The following is a 7,303-nucleotide window of genomic DNA, read 5'->3' on the forward strand; positions in this document are numbered from 1 at the left end:
TTGTTGTGATCACCCTATGTCTGACCCGTGGGTCACAAGTTGACAATGTTTCCAAGTTTCACCCCTCCCCTGCCAACTTTTGACCCTAGTTGGCTCCTAGTTAATTTCAAACGGTGGAATCTGGGCTTCATTTTTGAAGAAACTACTAATTTCAGTCTGTTCGCTTTGTCCATGACAACAGTTAGTTGACAGGTTTCTTGCCCATGATGAAACTGAGAGTCAGAGTAGTTCCTGTTAGGGACCTCCAACAATTGTAAATTACCCTTTTTTTCCCCCAGGGGTTCCTTTGTGTGCCATTGGGACTGTATTTCTTATATTCAAAGCTAGATATTAAGTTGTTCCTTGCCAAAAAATGGTGACTTTCACCTTACGGTTGGTTGTAAGACTCCTTCTAGTGTCTGAGGAAATACTGTGTTGGTTCTGGAAGCTACCCAGATTAGGCAGTATTGGAATTGTCCTTGTTGTCATCCATGGTGGAGTCTAGGCAATCTTTAATGTATCCCACTGTACCTGTATTAATGCTTTAGACTTGGTAGAAAAGTCAGTACGAAAACTACAATAGAATGCCACCTGACCTTCTAAGGTAGACACTGTTAGCTCTCTGGAGTTTATTCAAGTGCCAATGTGGAGCAGTTCATTTGGCTGTTAGTGGTTCTGTTAATAGTAGCTTTAGTTAAATGCTGCATCAGACATAGCAAACTGATTTAGCCTTAGCCCTCATCAGTCATATTAATCAGAGTCAAAGTGGCCTGCAGATGGTATACTTTGTGAGAAAATTCCTCAGTGGTTAAATGGTATCGAAATGAGTGTTGGGTGTTAATGAGAGACAATTTTCTGTGAGTCTTTTTCGTTTGTGCATGATTTTATCATACTGTAGTTTTTGGACTGTCTTTTCAGTTATATTTGTATAGTAAACAGCACTGGAAGATACAGTGGCTCGTTCCAGGGCAGAGGATGCATGGATTTCCCGAGAAGCTTAATAAAGACGTGTCATTCCAAGGCAAAGATGAGGCAGGGTTTCAGGCACCCTGATTTGAAAGATTGGTTGTTTTTCATACTGTGCCCTGAGTAATAAAGTTCTTTATAAGTGACCAAGGAGTTTCATGTCCTTTGCCAGAATTATGAAACTTTGTCAGGGTAACTATTTATTTTGCAAGCAGGGTAGAAATCTCAGACATTTCACATTTCTTAGCAACCTTCCCACTCTCTGTAATCAAAGCATTAATTCCTGAGGCCAGATTGGCGATTCTTTGCACAAGGAAACAAAAGTGACTAGAAGGCAGTCATAGCTATTTATGTTTAATTGTGCATTTGTTGTGTCACTCCATGGAAACACTAACCCCTGGGGCTCAGCGTCTTTTTCTCAAATCCAAAGTTCTTGAAATGTCTGATACTGTCATTTCCTATGTATAACAGTCACTCTAACAAATAGCCCTGGGTCCCCGGGGGAAGGATGGAAGGAGTCATCCCAGTGTTTGTTTACCGTGACTTTACAAGTCCTTTTCTCTAGGGATGGGATCATCTTTTTAGTCAATCAATTTAAGGTATGAAAACTGTTTTAGATGTCAATTGCCACAAGCTTCTGACTTTAAATTGAGGTATCTATCAATTGTACAGTCGCTTCCTTTATATAGATTAAGCAAACCCTTTGGTAATTTCTTCTCTGTCTTGCCTCTAGGGAAGCCATATTACAATTACCGTCCGTGGCTATCTCTAAGGGTTCAGATACCTTCAGAGGTTAACATGACTAAGATCTTGCTATTCCTTGTAGCAGCTGCAGACAGCTTGCTTCTGATGGCTAAACACTATCGTTATTGCCTCTGCTGTGTCATGCCCTCTGCTGTCTGGATGGTCATTCCTGCAGTAGCATCTCCTTCCAAGAGGCCTGCAGACAACACCCTTCACCTCTCAATAATGCCAGGACCTTTCTCACCCAGCTGTCTCCTACCAACAATGATTTGTCTTCTGCAAATTGTCATCACTTGGTAGGCTCTTGGTGTTACATGGTACCCACTAAAACATGCTAAGTTTTGTAAGTGTTTTGGAATGTTTCTTCAACTTACCACAAGAGTTCTATTGTTCCTGTTTACTTCACGTGGATCATTACTTTCTCTGAGCTTGGCAGGGCTTTGCTAGCAGCATAAGGGTGCTGTCTTCTGGTACCCTTATCATGATGTTATTTTCTTATCACAGGAGATTGCTTCCATGTTTATAAAATTCACCAGATTTGTGTTCTGCCCCTCTTGTTCTAGCTCTTAGCAGATCCATTCCTTCCCAGCTCCTACAAGTACATGGGGACTTAGTCCTACAGGTCCTTAATGATAGAGAACCATTCCTCCTTCAGGTAACATAGCAGTTTCTTTATCGAGTTAGGTTGTGAACAATCCTATCTGTTGACCTTCTGGCCCTGACAGGAAGCAGAGACATATGCGGGGGAGGCGTGCTGTCTTGAGAGGCAGAGGAGCGGCTGCTCCTGAAGGTCCTGTGAGGGAAACCAGCTTAGGTTTTTGTGATCTTCAAGTGCATCTACCCCAGTTTCCCAAGTTCATGTCTCAGGATCCCAGTTCGTCCAGATCAAAACCCTTACAATGGCATAGCAGACTTGCTCTGTTTGAAAGTTCAGTCTTGTTATTTGCTCCACTGCTCAGGAGGTGGGCTGTGATAGAATGTGCAGGTCTTAGGTTTACCTGGAATTAAAGAGTACAATTTACAATATGGGCAGGAGATACAAGTCAGGGTCCCTCCACACACTAGTAGGAACTGCAGGAGTTGGAATTGGAGCTTAGGCTCCTGAGGAAGGTGCCTGGTAAACAGATTCCAAGATGAATAGGGTTATAGCAAATAAATTTGGCTCATCTCTAGATATTGTAGATGGAAAATTTAAGCAGGTGGGATCAGAGATTATTTAGATTTTATTAGTAATTTGAGGAAGAGGGAAAGACTTCAGTGTCACTGATAGAGTCCAGTCGAATTTTCAGACACTGGGCTACTCATTCGAGTAATTTGTTCTGAAATAAAGAGAAACAGTAAGATACAATTAGGGCATCAGCCAGTTTCCAAACATTGGACCAGCAGGAGCAAAACGGGGGCTCTTCCCTTTCATTGTGGCTCCATTCCTCTTTCTTTCCCCTTACTGCTTGCAGATCTGTTTCTTTTTTCTTTCTCTTTTAGCTTGTTTCTGCAGTATGCTTTGATGGATAAAACATTTAGTTCACAAGATATACAGGAATTTAAAAAGGATAGCTGTATTACACAGAAATTGTGACTGATTAATATTGGGCAGGTGAGGAATTAAAGACATTATCTCTAATTCCTACAGAACTTCAATTTATCAAATTGACATTTTTTTTGTTTCCAGATGGCATCTCATTGGTTTGAGGAGAAGAATAGATTAGGCAGCCAGTGGCTAGCTGAACGCCTATAAAAACCTGATGTAGGGCTAAAGTAGAACCAAGGCTAATAATCATTCATTTATTAACATGGAGAAATCTGCCTCCACATCAAAGAGAATGATGGCTATGAATATTTCTACTGAAACATATTATCAGTAGAAGAAAGTAGAGTTGGACAATAGAAAACCGTATATATGAGACAATTCCTGAGATGCTAAAGGAACAATAATTTAATTGATTATTAGGATATTTAAGGTAATTCGATAGAATTAATTTCTTATTTGATCAAGAGTAAGATTGAATAGTGGTGCTTTAACATGAAAGAGATGTATGTTTAAACAATATTAGTAATTAAACAGAATGTTCATATTAAAACCAATAGAGTTAAAAGTATATTTCCTTTACTCCTTTATTGACTTTCCCTCAGGAATAAAGGAAGAGCCATAAAGTCAGTAATTGCATGAACACTTCCGTTTAATATCGTAAGGGCTGCTGAATTCTCAGCAACTGGATTACCTTTCTGAAACTTGGAGAATAATATGGATATAAAGATGATTGTTATTTCCTTATTGAGTATACACAAACTAACAATGTATTACTAATTTAGATGACTAATCTCATAAAGCAATTTCCTTTAAACTTTTTTTGTAGTCAAAGCATCTCCTAATAATAGGATCTTACAACCCGATACAAATTTAGAAAGAAGATTATATGACATTTTAGAAAAAATTATCATCTTTCAGAAAGAAGTCAGAGTCAATTATTTTCTTTGGGAATATAGCATCTTATTACATAAGGAAATAAAAATTTTGTAAATTCCACATTACAGAAACAGAAACTGATTCAAAAGGATGTGTGTCAGGCAACATTATCTATCAGTAATAAGTCTTCAGTGAATGCCTGTATATAGAACCTACTGCTGATGATGGAATTACAAATATACGAACCTCTCTCTAGAGAGAATTAATGTCGAGTTCTATAAAAGCAACATCTGCTCAGTGTCAAGAGCAGGGAACCAGTGTGGCTGGTACACAGCCATGCAGAAGAACAGCAGAGCCTGAAGCCTGAAAAGAACCCTGTGGTGGAACACGTGGGGCACTTGGAACACAGTAAAGATTTCCGATTTCACATGAAGTGTAAAGATTGTAGACAGTGAAGAGACACCACCAATCTGCATTTCGAAATGGTTATTAGAGTGTGTGTAGGTAACAGATTGTAGGGGAATGACGCTGTAAGATGTAATGAGAGACCAATATGGTTACTACCGCGTAGTCTGAAAAGCGACGATATTTCCTGGATTACGAAAGGAGCAGTGGAGCTGTTGACAGGTGATCAGACCTGGGCTGTCTTCTAAAGGCAGAAGACCGGATATTCTGTTGCATTATTAAAAAGACCAGTTAGGGTGCTTCCAAAGTCGTTGTCCTGAGCAACTGTGTGATTGAGATTGACAAATAATGAGACAAGGAATTTGGGGATGGAGTATGATGGGGTTGGGATATCAAGATTTCCGTTTTGGACTTGAATGCTTAGTGAAAAGATATGAGTCTATAGCTTGGGGAAATACTAGAATGAGGTAAAAATTTGGATTCAGCAAGATATATGTGACATCAGATGTAATAGCATTATACCAGTGATGGAAGTATTGCTGATTCCAGACAAATCATAGTATTAGAGTGTAGTGGTGAGGAGAATAATTTGTAGAGCTGAGCTTTCAAGCACTTCACCTTGAAATGTTGATTTGGAAGAAGAGAGGATCCAGCAGAAAGACACAGGGGCAGCCACAAGAACCCAACACAAACCCCGCAACTCTATTGTTTAGTGGAGCATAGAAACCGTTGCAGACTGTCCGCTGTATAGACACTGTCGAATAGTGTTTTCTTCACCTTCATGTGTTCATTACAATATTGATTATATATTTATTCATTTGTCTGTGTTCTTAATATCTACATTAAAATATAAATTCTTTGATGGTAGGGAGAATGTCTCTTTTGCTCACCACTTAATAGGGTCCCATTCTTACCACAGTGTCCAGCATACCTAGGCATTAAAAAAATAATTATTCCCGTTTTTCACAATGGGTTTGCTGCCAGAACACCGGTGTTGTGAAAACTACCCCTAAAAGCCAAAATGGGAAAGGAAAAGACTCATATCAATTGTTGTCATTGGACACGTAGATTGGGACAAGTTTACCACTACGGGCCATCTGATCTATAAATGCAGTGGCGTCGACAAAAGAACTATTGAAAAATTGGAGAAGGAGACTGCTGAGATGGGAAGGGCTCCTTCAAGTATGCCTGGGTCTTGGATAAACTGAAAGCTGAGCGTGAATGTGGGATCACCATTGATATCTCTTTGTGGAAATTTGAGACCGGCGAGTACTACGTGACTATCATTGATGCCCCAGGACGCAGAGACTTCATCAAAAATATGATTACAGGGATGTCTCAGGCTGACCGGGCTGTCTTGGTTGTTGCGGCTGGTGTTGGCGAATCTGAAGCTGGTATCTCTGAGAATGGGCAGACCGGAGAGCACGTGCTTCTGGCTTACACACTGGGTGTGAAGCAACTGATGGTTGGTGTTAACAGAATGGATTCCACTGAGCCACCCGACAGCCAGAAGAGATATGAGGAAATCATTAAGAAAGTCAGCACTTACCTTAGGAAAATCGGCTACAACCCCCACACAGGAGCATTCGTGCCAATTTCTGGTTGGAATGGTGACAGCATGCTGGAGCTGAGTGCTAATGTGCCTTGGTTCACGGGATGGAAATTCACCCACAAGGATGGCAGTGCCAGTAGAACCTGCTGCCTGAGGCTCTGGACTGCATCCTACCACCAGCTCGTCCTACTAAGCCCTTGCACCTGCCTCTCCAGATGTCTACACAATTGGCGATATTGGTATGTTCCTGTTGGCTGAGGAGAGACTGATGTCCTCAAACCTGGTATAGTGGTCACCTTTGCTCCAGTCCATGTTATAACTGAAGTAAAATCTGTCAAATGCACCATGGAGCTTTGAGTGAAGCGCTTCCTGGGGACAGTGTGGGCTTCAGTGTCAAGAATGTGTTTGTCAGCAATGTTCATTGTGGCGACACTGTTGGTGACAGCAAAAATGACCCACCAGTGGAAGCAGCTGGCTTCATAAGCCATCCAGGCCAAATCAGCCTGGCTATGCCCCTGTACTGGATTGCCACACGGCTCACATTGCATGCAAGTTTGCTGAGCTGAGAAAAAAAGATTGATGACCGTTCTGGTAAAAAGCTGAAAGATGGTCCTAAATTCTTCAAGTTTAGTGATGCAGTCATCCATGATATGGTCCCTGGCAAAGCCATCTGTGTTGAGAACTTCTCAGACTACCCATCTCTGGGACGCTTTGCTGTTCCTGATATGAGACTGAGTGTCATCAAAGCAGTGGACTAGAAGGCTGCTGGAGCTGCCAAGGTCACCAAGTCTGCCCAGGAAGCTCAGAAGGCTAAATGAGTATTATCCCCAGTGCCTGCCACCCTGGTCTTAATCAGCAGTGGAGGATCGGCCTCAGAGCTGTCTGTTTCAATTGGCCATTTAAGTTTAATAACCATGATAATGATGTGTTGTAAAACCTGCAGAAAAGAAGGAGAATGTTTTCTGGACCACTTGGTCTTCTTTTTTGCATTTGGCAGCTTTTACGGTGTTAGTTTTAAAAATCAGTACTTCTTTTTTTTCTAAATTACATTTTAAGTTCTGGGAAATATATGCAGAACACGCAGGTTTTTTGCGTAGGTATACATGTACACTTTAATGGAATCAACTTGACAAAAAATCTGTCACAGAATTTTGAGACCCATTAAAAAAGTTTAATGAGAAAAAAGAAATTATCCATGATTAACTAAAATAGTAGTGTTCTTCATAAAAATATGTTTGATTTTGTCCTTTGAA

The 7,303-nt window shown here is 40.7% G+C and overlaps 1 pseudogene; it reads left to right on the plus strand.

The window, feature by feature from the left end:
- The first annotated feature begins 5,519 nt into the window (after positions 1-5,519).
- Positions 5,520-6,868, plus strand: LOC108293658 (annotated as a pseudogene).
- The last annotated feature ends 435 nt before the right edge of the window (positions 6,869-7,303 follow it).

The sequence above is a fragment of the Cebus imitator genome, unplaced genomic scaffold (genome assembly GCF_001604975.1).
Source record: "Cebus imitator isolate Cc_AM_T3 unplaced genomic scaffold, Cebus_imitator-1.0 Scaffold542, whole genome shotgun sequence".
NCBI classification, from domain to species: domain Eukaryota; kingdom Metazoa; phylum Chordata; class Mammalia; order Primates; family Cebidae; genus Cebus; species Cebus imitator.